This window comes from Narcine bancroftii, chromosome 4 (genome assembly GCF_036971445.1).
Source record: "Narcine bancroftii isolate sNarBan1 chromosome 4, sNarBan1.hap1, whole genome shotgun sequence".
NCBI classification, from domain to species: Eukaryota; Metazoa; Chordata; class Chondrichthyes; order Torpediniformes; family Narcinidae; genus Narcine; species Narcine bancroftii.
The window spans coordinates 41,872,732-41,889,828 of NC_091472.1; the positions used below are offsets into that span (position 1 = coordinate 41,872,732).

The following is a 17,097-nucleotide window of genomic DNA, read 5'->3' on the forward strand; positions in this document are numbered from 1 at the left end:
TACATAAGACTTGAGCTGGCCCGGATCCAAGCTAGAGAAATGCCGGGAAGGGAGAGGTGGATTGACCTTTATGGTGTGGGTCACAAGGGAGGAGTCCAGGGGAGAGTGTCATCAGGGGGCGGGCCAGCCTGAGCCTTTACTGGCCAATGAGTACATACAATCCATAAAATTACAATGGAGGTAGGTAAATTGTTTCCATTGGTGGGGAGACTAGAAATAGAGGATATAGCCTCAGGATTTGGGGTGGAAATGCTTTTCCCAGAGGGTGGTAAATCTATGGAATATGCTGCTCATTGAAGCAGTGAAGGCAACCTCAGAAAATATATTTAAAACAAAGTTGGATAGATTTTTACATAGTAGGACAATTAAGGGATATGGGGAAAATGCAGGTAGATGGAGATGAGCCTAGCATCAGACCAGCCATGATTTCATTGAATGGCAGAGCCGGCATGATGGGCCGGATGGCCTTCTCCTGCTCCTGTTTCTTATGTTCTTATTTAAAATGTATCAGAATAAAGGAAGAGTGACCGGCATTCAGTTAGGCCTGGCTGAATTTTCACCTCAGTGCCATTTTCCTCCTTTGATTCAATGCTATCTAAAAAAAAATACGCATTGAACTCTGTCTTGAATGTGTACAGTAGCTGGATCTCCACAGCCCTTTTGGGTAGAGAGTTCCAAAGACTCAATGGCTGCTGGAGGAACTCAGTGGCTCAGACAGGCCTCTGTGAGTAGAAATGGTCAATCGATGTAATGGTTTATTTGAGACTAAATGACCCTGATCAAAAATGTTGACTGATTGCGCGTCTAAATAAATTAAATTATTTCTACCCCATGGATGCTGTTTGACCTGCTGAGTTCCTCCGGCACCCCATTGTTTGTTGAAGATACCAATACCTGCAGTTTCTCCAATTCCAATGAAAGGATTTCTTTTCCAGTCGCTGTTGAATAAGTTGTGAGAGGAGGTGGTGGGGGTAGGGGGATAAATGTAATGTTGAAATGTCATTTAGATAGGTGAATGGTCAGGAAAGGTTCAGAGAGATATGCACCAAATTATGGCACAGTTAGTGTAATGCTTATCACAACACTATCGTAGCACCACCAATCTGGGTTCAAATCCGGCATTGTCTGTAATGAGTTTGCATGTTCTTCCAGTGGGTTTCCTCCCACCCCCCAACCACATACGGGGTTTGGTATACTTGGGCGGCACAGGCTTGTGGGCTGGAAGACCTTGTCACTGCACAGTATCTGTAAATTTGGAAAAGAAATGCAGACGAATGGCACGGACTTAAGTAGATGACTTGGGTGGCAGGGACAGATTGGGCTGAAGAGCCTGATTCCATGCTGTAAAACTTTATGACTCCAAATAAAATAATACCCAATGCAGCAGCAAAAAAAATCAATGCTATTTGTAGTGGAGAAGCACAGATATTTAAGAATAAAGCATAAAGAGTAAACCTTTACTCTATGACTGCTCTGTGCCTGCACTTTACAGTTTCAACTGGCATTGATATACTTCTTTAAAGTTGGTCCCAAACCTCCTTTCTGGTAAGCACTTTATTCTTCCCTGAGGGTCTCTCAGAGACATAAATATTTATGTATTTTCTGTTCACACTCCAGTGGAACTTGACTCCTTAATGGGTGGTTTTGTTAGCTTTAATCTATTTTCTACAAACAATATATTAAAAAGTACCTGAGATGATTTAGAAATGGAGTTGACTGCTTGCTGTCTCATTTATACGTGGGCTGTCCATTTCTGGCTTCACGTGGGATATTTTCTCCAAACGATTCGAAACATAGAGTTGGTGTGCAGGGATAATAATTTTTTTTAGCCATAGAGCACATGCCGCCCAATTGCACCCAACCCTTGGTACGTTTCGAACGGTGGGGAGGAAACCAGAGCCCCTGAAGGAAACCCATGCAGACACAGGAAGAACATACAAGTTCATTACAGATAACACGAGATACAAACCCCCGTCCCGATCGCTGGTGCTGTAACAGTGTTGCGCTAACCGTTATGTTAACCTTGACACCTTTAATGAATAGACATTCCGTCTTGCTTATAGAACATCAATTAGTAAGTCTTATTTGTTCAAAGGCAGGAAGAAGTCAACTCCATTCAAAATTCATCTTATTTTTGTTCAAAGTTTTAAAAGGATACAACCTTATCAGCTTAAACATAAGACTGATTCTGCAATTAAATCAGAAAGTAAATGAAAATCTTCTAGTTTTCACGTTAAACATCCGATCATAAATGTCAGTTAATAAACCTGAAGATCGTTGAAAATGTGTCCCTGCACCTATTTTGATCGTTTAATTAGCTCAGCTGAATATACATCTCCTTTTCTCTTTAAAGTGGTAACTGATAATGGGGTTTGATACTTTAGATACATTTTGCCATAGTGATCACCACTGATACAAAGCATGTCTAACATGTTCAGTCGCGAATTAGCAGTAGAAAATGCCTCGAACGTTTGCTTATTTGAAACCGGGAACGGACAGTCAGCAATCAACTCTTTTCTAATTAGTCTTAGGTGTTTTTCAATATTTTGTTTGCAATAAATGGACTAAAAATATCAAAAGCTGGATTACTTGGTGATTCTTTGTATGCCTTTGTAAAGCAAACAAATGAAAGATATTTGTTTATCTTGTGTACATGACAATAAATTTATTATTGAATCTTTAAATTAAAATGGCAGCACTGCCAGAGCTGCACAATGGGAAGAGTGGAGACACAGCACTCTTCCGTGGGGTCCTAATGCCTGGACACGAGGCCAACAGCTTCAAACAGGCTTTAGACAGCATGTTAGAGTGGTGGACCGTGTTTATTTAGCATCTAGAAAGCATGGTAATTCATGCCCAAGATAGAGATGGCCATGCTTGCAGATTCTGAGGGGACCCTGGAGCAGGAGAACACTCACCGCTGAGAAGGAGCAGCCTGGGAGATGGCCCTACAGGGAAGGTGACCATGTCAGTGGACCAGCGAGGGGCTCAGTAGCTGAAGGACTTGCACAGACTATTGGCTGCTGGATACTGACTTGAGGGAACAAGTTGTGGGAAGGGAATTCAAAGAGGTACCAATGACAAGAAGGGCTACAGAAAACCTTCATGATTGTGTCAGAGGTTTGGACCTGGAAGATCCGGTCAGGAAGCAGTGTGGCTGCAGCATCTGTAGGGAGCGTTGGAAGCAAACCTATGGACATTTGACATTTATGAAGGGACTCTCTCTTGTTTCACTTTCTCTTATTATTGGGGGCGTCAGGCTGGTGGTGTCTCTTTGTGTGACTTTACTGCAGCAAGATTTGACAAATTTTGTACATTATTACATTTTATGTATGATAACATCTTGAGTATTATTACTTGACAATGAAAGAATCTTGAATACTAGAAAACAGTTCAGCCTGGAAGACATGGATGTGGCCTGAAGGGCTTGAATATCCTTCCTTACACATTGTAATCATTCTTGGATCATTGCTCTTTGTTTTGTCTACTCCTGAAACAATATTTATCCACCCAGCAGAGGTGCATAAAAAAAAAGATTGGCTTTCTTTTCATTAATCCCTGGGAACTGAGGACAGTGTGCATATAAAGCATGACAACACCATGCAGGCCCTTCAGCGCATGACGTTGTGCCAACCTAGTCGAGATTCCATGTACAGAGCATGTAATAATACATGCATTGGGCAGGATCGCTAGCATAGCAGTTAGTGCAACCCAGCCACCTGGGTTGAAATCCTGAGCTGTCTTTAAGGAGTTTGGATGTTCTCCCCATGTCCACATAGGTTTTCTCCAGGTGCTCCATTTTCCTCCCACATTTGAAAACATACTGGGGTTGCAGGTTACTTGGGGTTTTTGGGGGGAAACTAGCTGGTGGGGCTTGTTACCATTCTGTACGTCGAAATTCAAATTTAAATTTATAAGTGTAAATTACATGAAATTAGACAAAGAGTTGAAATTAGTATCACCTGGTTCCCCTTACAGAAAGAGAGAAAAAGAAGCAAAAGAAAGTCCCTTCAGAGACGCTGAGTGTCTGTTGATTCACCTCAAGCACTCCCACAACCTCTGCACCCACTCAGACCCTATGGAAACCTAATCCACAACAATTTTTCCCTACCTCACATCCATAACCCTTGTTTTTATGTGCATCCATGTTCGTATCTAGGAGTCTTCTGAATGTCCTTATTGTCCCAGTGTCCACCACCACCACCACAACCACCACCCTTGCCAATGCATTCCTGACATCTACCACTCACTGGGTTAAAAAAAAACTTTGACATCGCCCCTAAACTTTCCTCCACTCACCTAAAAGAACTATTGTCGCTCCAGGGTAAAGATGATGGCTGTTCATCCAATTGCATCCTCTCATAATCTTATATTCTTCTACTAAGTCGCCTCTCCTGTCCAATACGACCACTGAGTCTGGCTAATTTGACCACTTTCAATTGGTCTTATGATCTATCTTCCCTGCTTCAAGTGTATTCTTCAAAAGAAAGTCCTCAAGCCTTTTTGTGGCAGGCGGTAAGAACATAGAGTAAAACACAAAAATCTGCAGACATCGTGGTTGAAGTAAAAACACAACGCTGGAGAAACTCAGCAGGTCAAACCGTGTCCTTTATAGAGCAATGTTTTGGGCTTGAGCCCTTCATCAAGGCAAGAACAGAGAGCTATGTAAGGTCCTTGTAGAGATCAATTGTCAATATATAAATTTTATTTACAATAGAAGTAGAATCTGCCCATTTAAACCCGTGCCACCCAATATATATAAAAATCCTTATGAAATTAACATGAATTTCTGTTGCCATCAATAAAGAGGTATTGGTGTCACGAGACTCACACCACCAGGTTCAGGAACAGCTGCTACCCCTCCTCCATCAGACTCCTCAATGACAAACTCATCCAGAGACTCATTTAAGGACTCTTGTGCACTTTATTGACTTTTTAAAATGTTCTCTCTGTATTGCACAGTCAGTTTGTTTACATTCGTTATCCGCTTACATTTCTTTATTTGTTTACATGTGTACTTTGTGTACAGTTTTTTTTGCACTACCAGTAAGTGCTAATTTTCCCTGATCAGCAGGAAAAAGAATGTCAGGATTGTATGTGATGTCATGTATGTTCTCTGACAATAAATCTGAAATTTGGAAAATTTTGCAAAAATTGTAAGTTTACATTTTTGTCAGCACATTCAAACATTAATGTAATCTATGACAGCAGAAACGTGGTACTTTAGAGCAAATCTCATGTATCAGTTTCATACAGTGTAATGTTAAGTGTCTTTCTCTGAGGTAGACTGTACAGCCTATCAGCACTTCTGCAATTTAGCACATGGCTTTGTAATAGTGTCTTTAAATAAAAACAGGATGATTAGTGTCTGGTAAATATTTTTTATCTAGTGATAAAGTCAGTGGATAATAAATTTGACATCAGCTGCAATAAAAGCTGCTTCAGCCACTTGCATGAATCCTCCCTGAAAAGCAAGGCAAGTATGTTTAGTGGTACCCTTCCACAAATAGATGTAGCCTGAGATTATAGACAGCAGTTCACCAGTGATTATCCAATCCTGCCCTCCAGCAGTAGCTTTTAATTAAAGTCTGAGTTAAATATGTGGGGATTAAGCAGCTATTGGTAAATGGGAAAGTACGGCAGATCCCGTCTCTATCTTTAATACTTAGTTTTGTTTCCTAAATAAATAATAAATCTGGATTTCCATTCTGTTATATTTAACACACACTTTAACACTATTAATTTCATGTTTTATTTCATAGCCCTGCCCGTTCATGAAACAAGAAGACAAATACTGCAACTAAGCCTGATGAGGAGAAATGGACATTATTCCTTCTTAGCTGCAATTTGGAAAATAGCCCTTGTATTATTGAAATAGTGACTTAAGTTGTAAAAATATTAATAGTTAAATTATACCAGAGTTCCTGTTGGTAAATAGCATGATGGAAATGACATTCCAGTAGTATAGCTTTAAATCCCACACTTGTTGGAATCTGCCTATTTCCGTTTTAACAGACAATGCTTGTTTCCTTTATATGCCTACTTCTTTTCCTTTCAAGGAGAAAGGTACTTTTGAAGAGGGCAACAAAGAAAGGGAGAAAAATTCAGTAGAAAAGAGCCTCACCCTTTTCAAATGGAAAGTTATTTAACCATGGATTGAACACAACCGATTAGAAATGGTAGGTTCTGTCATTGTAGCTGATGTAAAACTGGTTCCATATTTTGAAGCACAAATATTCTGCAGATCAGAATCAGGATCAGAATCAGGATTTATTACCATGAAAATTCTAATCATGAAATTCTATGTTTTGTGGCAGCATCAATAGTGAAAACATATATATTATAATCATCTTATGACATTACTACACAAAAGAAAGTAACATTAAGAGTGCATGAAAAGTTAGGCAGTGTCTTTGGTTCATTGATTATTCAGGAATCTGTTGGCAGCAGGGAAGAAGCTGTTCTTGTGCCGCTGAGTGCCCGTCTTTAGACTCCTGTGTCTTTTCCACGATGGTAGCAGAGTGAAGAGGGCATGGCCTGGGTGGTGGGATCTTTGAGGATAGGGGCTGCTTTTTTAAGACACCGGCTCATGTAGATGTCCTCGATGGAGTGAAGTCTGGTGCCTGTGATGTCTCAGGCCGAGTTAACAACCCTCTGGAGTTTATTCTTGTCTTGAGAGTTCACGCTTCCATAGCAAGCAGTGATGCAACCAGCCAGAATGCTCTCCATGTTACACTTACAGAAATTTATGAGACTTCGGTGACATACTGAATCTCCTCAGACACCTCACAAAGTATAGCCGCTGGCGAACCTTCTTTGCAATTGCATCAATGTGGCAGCTCGGAGATGTTGACACCCAAATGCTGTGAAAACACAAAAATGCTGGAGAATCTCAGCAGGTCTCACAGCATACATAGGAAGTAATGTGGTGGGCCTAAGGATTTCTTCAAGGTACCTTGACACGTTGAAAAATGGCTCAGGCCTGAAATCTTGATTACATATCTTTACCTCCTTTGGATGCTGTGAGACCTCCTGAGATCCTCCAACTTTTTTTTGTGTTTTTACTCCATATTTTTGCAATATTTTCCCAAATGATACTGACTCTTTAAAACATTGGCATTCCCTCAGGAAAGTTTATGTCAGTGATAAACAGGTCAAATAATCCAGCTGGGAGGAGAGCTGTTTTGTTCTGAAAATAAATGAACATTTTATGCTTACAGTGGGAATACAGATACCATGTTTACATTTCTCTATAGCCTGCTACAAAACATATTGGTTTCATGGATTTCTGTGTTATGGTTATGAGGTGCTTTGAAATGCTGATTCCGTTACCTAAATTACTGAGCTCTGGGTGATCTGGAGCCTATGGGTGACATCTGTTAAACACAAACTGTCATCTGTCAGCTTGAGATATATCAAAGGAATGGGTATCAGAATGATCCCATCAGAGTCAAAAAAGTTGGCATGCATGAAAATGTGTCTCACGTGTGTAACAATGAAAATGCATTTGAGATTAATTGTTTTTGAAAGGAGCACTTATTGATTTTGAAGATCATGTAACGGTTCATGAACTACCCCCATATCCATACCAGTGACTGCAAACCACATTTAGTTTCTAAAAAAAATCCTACTTTCTTCTTGAGTTCTGTCGTCTGGTTTGACAATGTCGACAGCCTAATGGTGCTTTAGTCTGTACTCGACTGCGAATATCAGCAGACTGTTTTGCTTGTGGAGTTATCATAATTGCTCCAGGTTCTGTTCTCACCTGACAAACAAATGTGTACCAAAATGAAATAGTTCGGCAGTAAAAATCAACAGGCATTTTTTTTGTTGCCTTTTCTTAGTGTCCTGTTATTGCCAAACAGTTACTATCAACTGGTGAGTGATTTGCCAGCTCAGCAGAGACTCAAAATTGTTTGCCCAGGGCTCCCTGCTCTATTCAGTACAACTCACAGTAAACAAGGCAGCAGATTAATTAAAAATGTACTTCCTTATTCCTCAATTTTTACTGCTAGTTGCACTATTTATCTTGGGTATAAATTCTCACGATTCAGATGTTAAAAAAACCATGTTTCTTCTTTGCTGGTTCCTCTCTATTTACATTTTTACTGATCTCACCAGCTGTCCTGATTCAACACAGTATGCAACTCTACAAATCTCTGGTGAGACCACACTTAAAGTATTGTGTTCAGTTCTGGTCACCTCATTGTAGGAAGAACGTGGAAGCTATGGAGAGGGTGCAAAGAGATTTACCGGAACATTGCCTGGATTGGTAAATAAATCTTATGGGGCAAGATTAGCAGAGCTTGGATTTTGTCCTTTGAAGCGAAGAATGAGGAGGGGTGACTTAATAGAGGTCTACAAGATTCTGAGAGGCATAGATAACGTGGAGAGTCAGAGCCTTTTTCCCAGGGCAGGAATAGCAAACACCGGAGAACATCTATACAAAGTTAAGGAAGGAACATTTAAGGGAGACATCAGGGTTTTTTTTACACAGAGAGTTGTGGGTACCTGGAATGCCTTGCCAGGGATGATGGTGGAGGCTGAAACATTAGGTGCATTTAAGAGACTCTTAGACAGGCATATGGTTCCCACCCTGGATGAGACATATAAGGCAATCGAACAACTGAAAAGTGGCAAAGCAGCAGGTATGGATGGAATCCCCCCAGAAGTCTGGAAGGCTGGCGGCAAAACTCTGCATGCCAAACTGCATGAGTTTTTCAGGCTTTGTTGGGACCAAGGTAAACTGCCTCAGGATCTTCGTGATGCCACCATCATCACCCTGTACAAAAACAAAGGCGAGAAATCAGACTGGTCAAATTACAGGGGAATCACGTTGCTCTCCATTGCAGGCAAAATCTTCGCTAGGATTCTACTAAATAGAATAATACCTAGTGTCGCCGAGAATATTCTCCCAGAATCACAGTGCGGCTTTCGCGCAAACAGAGGAACCACTGACATGGTCTTTGCCCTCAGACAGCTCCAAGAAAAGTGCAGAGAACAAAACAAAGGACTCTACATCACCTTTGTTGACCTCACCAAAGCCTTCGACACCGTGAGCAGGAAAGGGCTTTGGCAAATACTAGAGCGCATCGGATGTCCCCCAAAGTTCCTCAACATGATTATCCAACTGCACGAAAACCAACAAGGTCGGGTCAGATACAGCAATGAGCTCTCTGAACCCTTCTCCATTAACAATGGCGTGAAGCAAGGCTGTGTTCTCGCACCAACCCTCTTTTCAATCTTCTTCAGCATGATGCTGAACCAAGCCATGAAAAACCCCAACAATGAAGACGCTGTTTACATCCGGTACCGCACGGATGGCAGTCTCTTCAATCTGAGGCGCCTGCAAGCTCACACCAAGACACAAGAGAAACTTGTCCGTGAACTACTCTTTGCAGATGATGCCGCTTTAGTTGCCCATTCAGAGCCAGCTCTTCAGCGCTTGACGTCCTGCTTTGCGGAAACTGCCAAAATGTTTGGCCTGGAAGTCAGCCTGAAGAAAACTGAGGTCCTCCATCAGCCAGCTCCCCACCATGACTACCAGCCCCCCCACATCTCCATCGGGCACACAAAACTCAAAACGGTCAACCAGTTTACCTATCTCGGCTGCACCATTTCATCAGATGCAAGGATCGACAATGAGATAGACAACAGACTCGCCAAGGCAAATAGCGCCTTTGGAAGACTACACAAAAGAGTCTGGAAAAACAACCAACTGAAAAACCTCACAAAGATAAGCGTATACAGAGCCGTTGTCATACCCACACTCCTGTTCGGCTCCGAATCATGGGTCCTCTACCGGCACCACCTACGGCTCCTAGAACGCTTCCACCAGCGTTGTCTCCGCTCCATCCTCAACATCCATTGGAGCGCTTTCATCCCTAATGTCGAAGTACTCGAGATGGCAGAGGTCGACAGCATCGAGTCCACGCTGCTGAAGATCCAGCTGCGCTGGGTGGGTCACGTCTCCAGAATGGAGGACCATCGCCTTCCCAAGATCGTGTTATATGGCGAGCTCTCCACTGGCCACCGTGACAGAGGTGCACCAAAGAAAAGGTACAAGGACTGCCTAAAGAAATCTCTTGGTGCCTGCCACATTGACCACCGCCAGTGGGCTGATAACGCCTCAAACCGTGCATCTTGGCACCTCACAGTTTGGCGGGCAGCAACCTCCTTTGAAGAAGACCGCAGAGCCCACCTCACTGACAAAAGGCAAAGGAGGAAAAACCCAACACCCAACCCCAACCAACCAATTTTCCCTTGCAACCGCTGCAATCGTGTCTGCCTGTCCCGCATCGGACTTGTCAGCCACAAACGAGCCTGCAGCTGACGTGGACTTTTTACCCCCTCCATAAATCTTCGTCCGCGAAGCCAAGCCAAAGAAAAAGAAAAGACAGGCATATGGACAAAACTAAAATAGAGGGTTATGAGGTAGGAACAGTTAAGCATTTTTTTGGTAGGAATATATAGGTCGGAACAACATCGAGTGCTAGGGTGGCCATTCCAAAGGAGGACATGGCCATAGGTTACCATTTATACATATGCACTGTTTAAATTAAATAGTACTACAAAAACAACAAATGCAAACACACTGTGTGTGTGTGTGTGTGTGTGTGTGTGTGTGTGTGTGTGTGTGTGTGTGTGTGTGTGTGTGTTGTGTGTGTGTGTGTGTGTGTGTGTGTGTGTGTGTGTGTGTGTGTGTGTGTCTAGTGTAATATGTGGTAACTTATGACCATGTCCTCCTTTGGGATGGCTGCCATAGCTGAAGGGCCCATACTCTACTGTAGTGGTCTAAGTTCTAGGTTCTATGTTCTATGAAATCTTCCCCTGGTGGTTTATAAGGAGTAAGAATATTTTGGTACTTCACTCTTCAAAACTGTTAATGAATGATTTTTGATGAATGGTAGAAAGAAAACAAAATTGAGATAGGCATACCTATAACAATGAAGGGAAGCCAATGTTGTAATTAACTCATTGGACTGTGATGGATTATATCATATTTTACAATACATATAAATATGTTTTTGGAGGAGATAGGTTGCGGGGGTTTAGTGTAGGTCACAAACAAACACAAACACTTCACAAAATTGATCTCATTTAAAATATCAGAGCTTTGCTCAAACCAGACAGTCCGGGTCCAGGGCCTTTGTAGGGATAATGGAAACTGCTTTGTGAGAGGTTTCCCTAAGGAAGTGCAAATAGAAGAACCCGAGCTCAAGTGACTTCACAAGTTGGACCTGCTGTGGAGTAATTGTTTTGAAAGCAACAGATGAACAGGCTCAGAAGTTTGGGTCCGATGAGGCAATCTGTCTGGTTGCAGTTTGCTGTTCTAAGAAGGTCATGTGGTTTTGCAAGCAGAGAGAGAGAGAGAGAGAGAGAGAGAGAGAGAGAGAGAATTCAGTTTGAGTTCTGCAGTGGCTTTTGGAAGCTGGCATCTTGTTTAAACTCCATTTCGAAGATGGGTTGTGAGTTCTGAGTTCAGCCTGCTGAAAAACCCTTGTGGTCCTTACAAGAGGAAATGGCTGGCTAGAGTGTTTCTCTTGAAATAAGGGAAACAAGAGGAACTCGGTGGTGACCTGGAAGAAGAGGTTATTGTTTGGAAAACCCTGATGGGTCAAGCTTCTTCAGCAAAACACTGAATTGACTGATGGAAGTAAATCAGTTTGTGTGTGTCCAACGAGCAACAAATCTCTCTGAAACTCATAAGAACCTTCCTGAGTGGTAACCAATTACCTTTAAACATCAGAGCTTGGTGAAAATTCATAAATGTTAAATTCTGTGCACAGTATAAGAATTGTCTGATACTAGTGAACTTGGAGGAGTGAGAAGTGAGATTGGACTGTGAATCAAAGAACTTTTCTGAACTTACACATACATTACATACATGTGCGCGTAGAATTAGAATTAAGTTAATAGTAATGCTAAAAATTGATCCTGTTTTTATGTTTAAAGAAAATTAAAAACAACTTTAATTTAAGTAAGGCAATTATTTTTACTGCTGCTGGGTTTTTGGGTCCTCTGGGCTCGTAACATAACCCATATAAACTTAGTCTGAGACATATTAGAAAAACACATTGACACTGGAAGCATTTAATTGTCCTAAGCAGCTCGTGGGCCTGGAGTAAATCATCTTCGACAGGAACCCAAAATTTGGCATTACTATGAAAGTACATGAGGCGCAATAAAAATGTGCCCTCTTTTGAATGGACATCAACTTAGCCCATGACAAATAAATCTCAGAATAGGAAGAGAGATTTTACCATAGATACAGGTACATTGCAAAGTTAACTGAGCTAAAGGAGAATAAATGATCAGGAACTGAAGGAATAAACCTCTGAACCTGAATGGGGATTTAGGAAAAAAATACCAAAGCCAAAGAAATTCAAGTTACTTTTTTTTCTACGAGTGAATCTGTTTTGGAGAATTGTTGAGGGTCTTGTTGAGTGGCTTATCTAATTAAAGGTGTTGTAGTCAAAGTCGTGAAGTATTTGTAATGAAGTGGAGGATTATCAGAATAAATGGAGGTAAATGTAAAATATATAATTGCCTTGACAGAGACTTGACTATAGGATGATCAAGTCTGGACCTGAATATTTGAGGACATTCATTATTTACAAAGTATGTGCCAAAAGGAAAAACAGCTGGGGTGGTGCTAGAGCAGGATGAAAACTGAGCAATATGTGAAAGTATGTTAGCTCCAAGTATCAAGGCGCAGAGATAGTCTGTACAAAGCTAAGAAGTGCCAATGGGTGGAAAACACGGGTGGGAGTTGTCTGTAGGCTTTCAGGAGTTAAACAAGAAAATCTGCAGATGCTGGGATATACTGCAACACACAAAATTGCTGGAGAAGCTCAGCAGGTTATGCAGACTGGTTTCAGACCATTTGTGTTGGACATTATTAGCCTTGCTGCATCTTGTGAGACATAAAAACAAGAAACATTTTATATAACATCATTGGGTCATCCCTCAGCCTCCGACGCTCCAGATAAAACAATCCAAGTTTGTCCAACTTCTCCTCGGATCCAATGCTCCCTAATCCAGGCATGTATCCACCCATGACCTCTTACACGTTAGCATGTGCTCCTTCCCCTGTCCTTTCCTCCCTCCTCTCCTTCCCGCTCCCCCCACCCTTATTCAGGTCATGTTGTCACAACAGTACACTGTGGGAGCATCCTGTGCAGTTCTGGTTGCAACATTATAGAAAGGATGTTGAAGCTTTGGAGAGGATGCAAAAGGGATCCATCCACCAGTATGTTGTTAAACAAGAAAGCCTGCAGATGCTGGGGCTGAGTGCAAAACACAAATAGGCTGGAGAAACTAAGCAGGTCACTCAGTATCTATAGGAAGTAACAGGTAACCAATATTTCAGGCCTGGGCCCTTCGTCAAGTGTAAGCAAAAATAAGCAGGCACCTGAATAAAAGGGTGGGGGGAGAGGGAGGGAGGAAAGGACAGGGGAAGGAGCACATGCTAATGAGTAAGAGGACATAGGTGGATACTTGCCCAGATTAGAGAGCATTAGCTCCAAGGAGAAGTTGGACAAACTTGGGCTGTTTTATCTGGAGCATCTGAGGCTGAGGGATGACCCAATGACGTTATATAAAATGATATGATATGTAGATAGGTTAGATAGAGTCTTTTTCCTTGGGTGAAAAGCTTCAAGACTAGAGGGCATAGGTTTAATGTGAGAGGGAGAAAGTTTAAAGAAGATGTGCATTTTCTAAAAGGGGTAAAGAAGTGCACAGGTGGTCTGGAGCAAAGTTTAGTGATGCAGATGAGATCAGAAATGTAGGGCTTCAAGTTAAAAACACTGCAAGGGCTGAAATGCACGAAAAGGAAAACACTGAATCTTTACTTCCATTTATGTTTTAAAAAGGTGTAAACAAGGAATCGAAATATAAGTGTGGCAATATCTTGGTTGCCCTCTTGTGCGCAGTTTTGGCTTAAAGCTATTGGAAGAATGCTGAGATATCGGAGGGTGTGCTGTGCAGACTTGTTTGTCTTTTGCCTGGTATGAGTATAAACAAAGACAAAAAAAAAGAATTGGAAAGTCGAACTTATTTTCATTCAAACAAAGTAGATTATGGATGATTGACTGAAGATGGGACAAATTAGATAAAAACAAACTAATAATTGAGAGCTTTAGAATAAGAGGATTTGATAATGCGATTATATGAAAAAGATTTAGGACAGGGAACAGAGGAAATGTTTTCCTCGGAAAATATTGTAGCTATGGAGCAGATTAACAGTGTTAGTAATAGAAGTAATTGAATGTAACAAAACAAAAGATAAGAAGCAGACAGGAACCTATCTGTTAATGGCTGTGTTGATGATATGGTGTACATAGAATATAAAATGGTACAGCACAGGAACAGGTGCTTTGTGCTGACCATAATGCCATTTTAAGATAATTCACCTGCCTGCAACATGGCTGATGTCACACCCTCCCCTGCCTGTACATATGCTTGTTTACAGACGTCTGAACTGTTGCAGTCATATCTGCTTCCACCAACTCCCCTGTTTGAGCATTTCAGGGCCTACCAGTTCATGTGTTTTAAAAATTGCTCATCTTCTTTAAACTTTCTCCCTCTCACATTAAATCTATGCCCTCTAGTCTTGAACATTTTCACCCAAGGAAAAAGACTCAATTTAACTTATCTACATATCATATCATTTTTATATTGGGTCATCTCTTAGCCTCAGATGCTCCAGATAAAACAATCCAAGTTTGTCCAACTTCTCCTTGGAGCTAATGTTCCCTAATCTGGGCAAGTATCCACCTATGACCTCTTACTCGTTAGCATGTGGTCCTTCCCCTGTCCTTTCCTCCCTCCCTCTCCCCCCACCCTTTTATTCAGTTGCCTGCTTATTTTTGCTTACACTTGACGAAGGGCCCAGGCCTGAAATATTGGTTACCTGTTACTTCCTTTTGATGCTGAGTGACCTGCTTAGTTGCTCCAGCCTATTTGTGTTTTGCACTCAGCCCCAGCGTCTGCAGGCTTTCTTGTTTAACAACATACTGGTGGATGGATCCCTTTTGCATCCTCTCCAAAGCTTCCATGTACTTTCTGTAATGTTGCAACCAGAACTGCACAGGATGCTCCCACAGTATACTGTTGTGACATGACTTGCCAGCTTTTATATGTGCTGACCAATAAAGGCGTCTGACGTCTGACTCTGTGTGCATCCCCAGGAACAGCTTGTTAATCAGAGAAAACAATCCAAGTTTGTCCAACTCTGTCACGCTGTTGCAGGTGATGAATCGTGACAAGGACCCTTGCATCCTTCTCCACACACGCTTAGCAAATCTGTCTTCTTCACTGAGGAAATTCAACACTACCGTTTTCTTGATCTCAAATTGCCCTAATACATTAGCATTCCTTCTTGGTGAATCCAAATATGTAAAACTCACTTAGTATCTGCTCACTTTCTCTGATTCCAAGCATAATTTCCCTCCTTTGTCTTTGAATGGCCATACCCTCTCCCTGATTACCCTCTTGCTGTTAATGTGCATATAAAATTAATTGAGATTTCCGCCTAATCTGATTTACCAAGGACATTTTATGGCTCCTTTCAATCCTCCTGATACCTCACTCAAGTTCTTACCTTGTTCTGAGTTATCTGGCTTGCCCAATATGTCTTGCATTGAAATTAACACATTTCAATCCATCAGTCCCACCATATTCAAAGTTCAAATTTAAAGTCCGAGTACATACATGACATCACATACAACCCTGAGATTCTTTTTCTTACGGGCCAGGCAGAATTTCTATTTATCAGTTATTGAACACTGATTCTGTCTACAAAAGAGGGAAAGGTAAATAAAGGAAGAAATGTAAACAAACTGTGCAATATTCAGAAATAATTAATGTACAAAGTAATAGTCCTTATACGAGTCTCTGAGTCTGTTGTTTAGGAGTCTGAAGGTGGAGCAGTAACAAATGTTCCTGAACCTGGTGCTACGAGTCTTGTAGCACCTATACCTCTTTCCTGATGGAGGCAATGAGAACAGAGCACGTCCTGGGTGGTGTGAATCCTTGATCATTGCTGGCTGCTGCTCTCTGATAGCAGAATTCCATGTAAATGTTCTTAATGGCAAGTTGAACTTTGCTTGTGATATACGGGCTATCCACTATCTTTTGCAGGGCTTTTTGCTGAAAGCTATTGGTGTCCTCATGTCAGGCCATGACACAGCAGGTCAGCTGGACCAGGCCCTGCTGATCCTTCTGTCCAGATTTACTTGACCTAACCTTTATCTTCCCCTCAACCTCTCCACTTGCTGACCTACTGCTTTGGGTCACAACCCTGCCATTATGGTTTAAATCCTCCTGAGTAACATGAGCAAAATTACCTGCAAGGATATTGGTGCCCATCCAGTTTAACGCATCTTATCCTCATGTACAGATCCCATCTGCGCTGGAATAGATTAGATTCAACTTTATTGTCATTGAGCTAAATACAAAGCCAATGAAATATAATTAGCATCTAACCAGAAGTACATAAAATAGTGCTATTTAAAAGTAACTGTGAATAAAAACAAACGCTCCAGCAAACAAAAAAGTATAACAATACTGACAGTACAACATGGGTACAATACTGCTCAGCACTTTGATTTAAGGTTCACCAAGGTCACAGCCACAGGAAAGAAGCTCTTCCCTAACCTATTGTTTTGGGAGAGGAGGCTCCTGTGGTGCCTACCAGATGGAAGGAGGTTAAAGAGTCTATAGTTAAGGTGAGATGCATCCTTGGTAATGCTTTTCACCATGCCCCCGCAACATTCCTGATAGATGCTCTCAATGGTGGGCATTTGGCTGTCGGTAATCTGCTGGGCAGTTTTCACCACCCACTGGAGTGTTTTAAGTCCAAAATGGGACATACCACAATGAGTTGCCAAAGGTCAGTAAGCTCTCAATGGTACAGCGGTAAAAATCTATCATTATCCTAGGACAGAGGTGAGCTTTCTTGATGCTCCACAGGAAATAAAGGCTCTGCTGTGTCATGGAAACACAGAAACATAGAAGATAGGAGCAGGAGTAGGTCATTCGACCCTTCGAGCCTGCTCCGCCATTCAACGAGATCATGGCTGATCTTAAAGT

General features: G+C 41.7%; 1 long non-coding RNA gene across 1 annotated transcript in view; it reads right to left on the reverse strand.

Moving 5' to 3' along the window:
- Positions 1–4,925: 4,925 nt before the first annotated feature.
- Positions 4,926–17,097, reverse strand: part of LOC138760495 (uncharacterized) — a 49,844-nt gene continuing 37,672 nt past the window's right edge. Inside the window, exons 2-3 of the long non-coding RNA XR_011355657.1 lie at positions 16,353–16,417; positions 4,926–7,189 (exon numbers count right to left, since the gene is read on the reverse strand). This is a non-coding gene — a long non-coding RNA (uncharacterized lncRNA). The remainder of the gene's footprint in view (positions 7,190–16,352; positions 16,418–17,097) is intronic.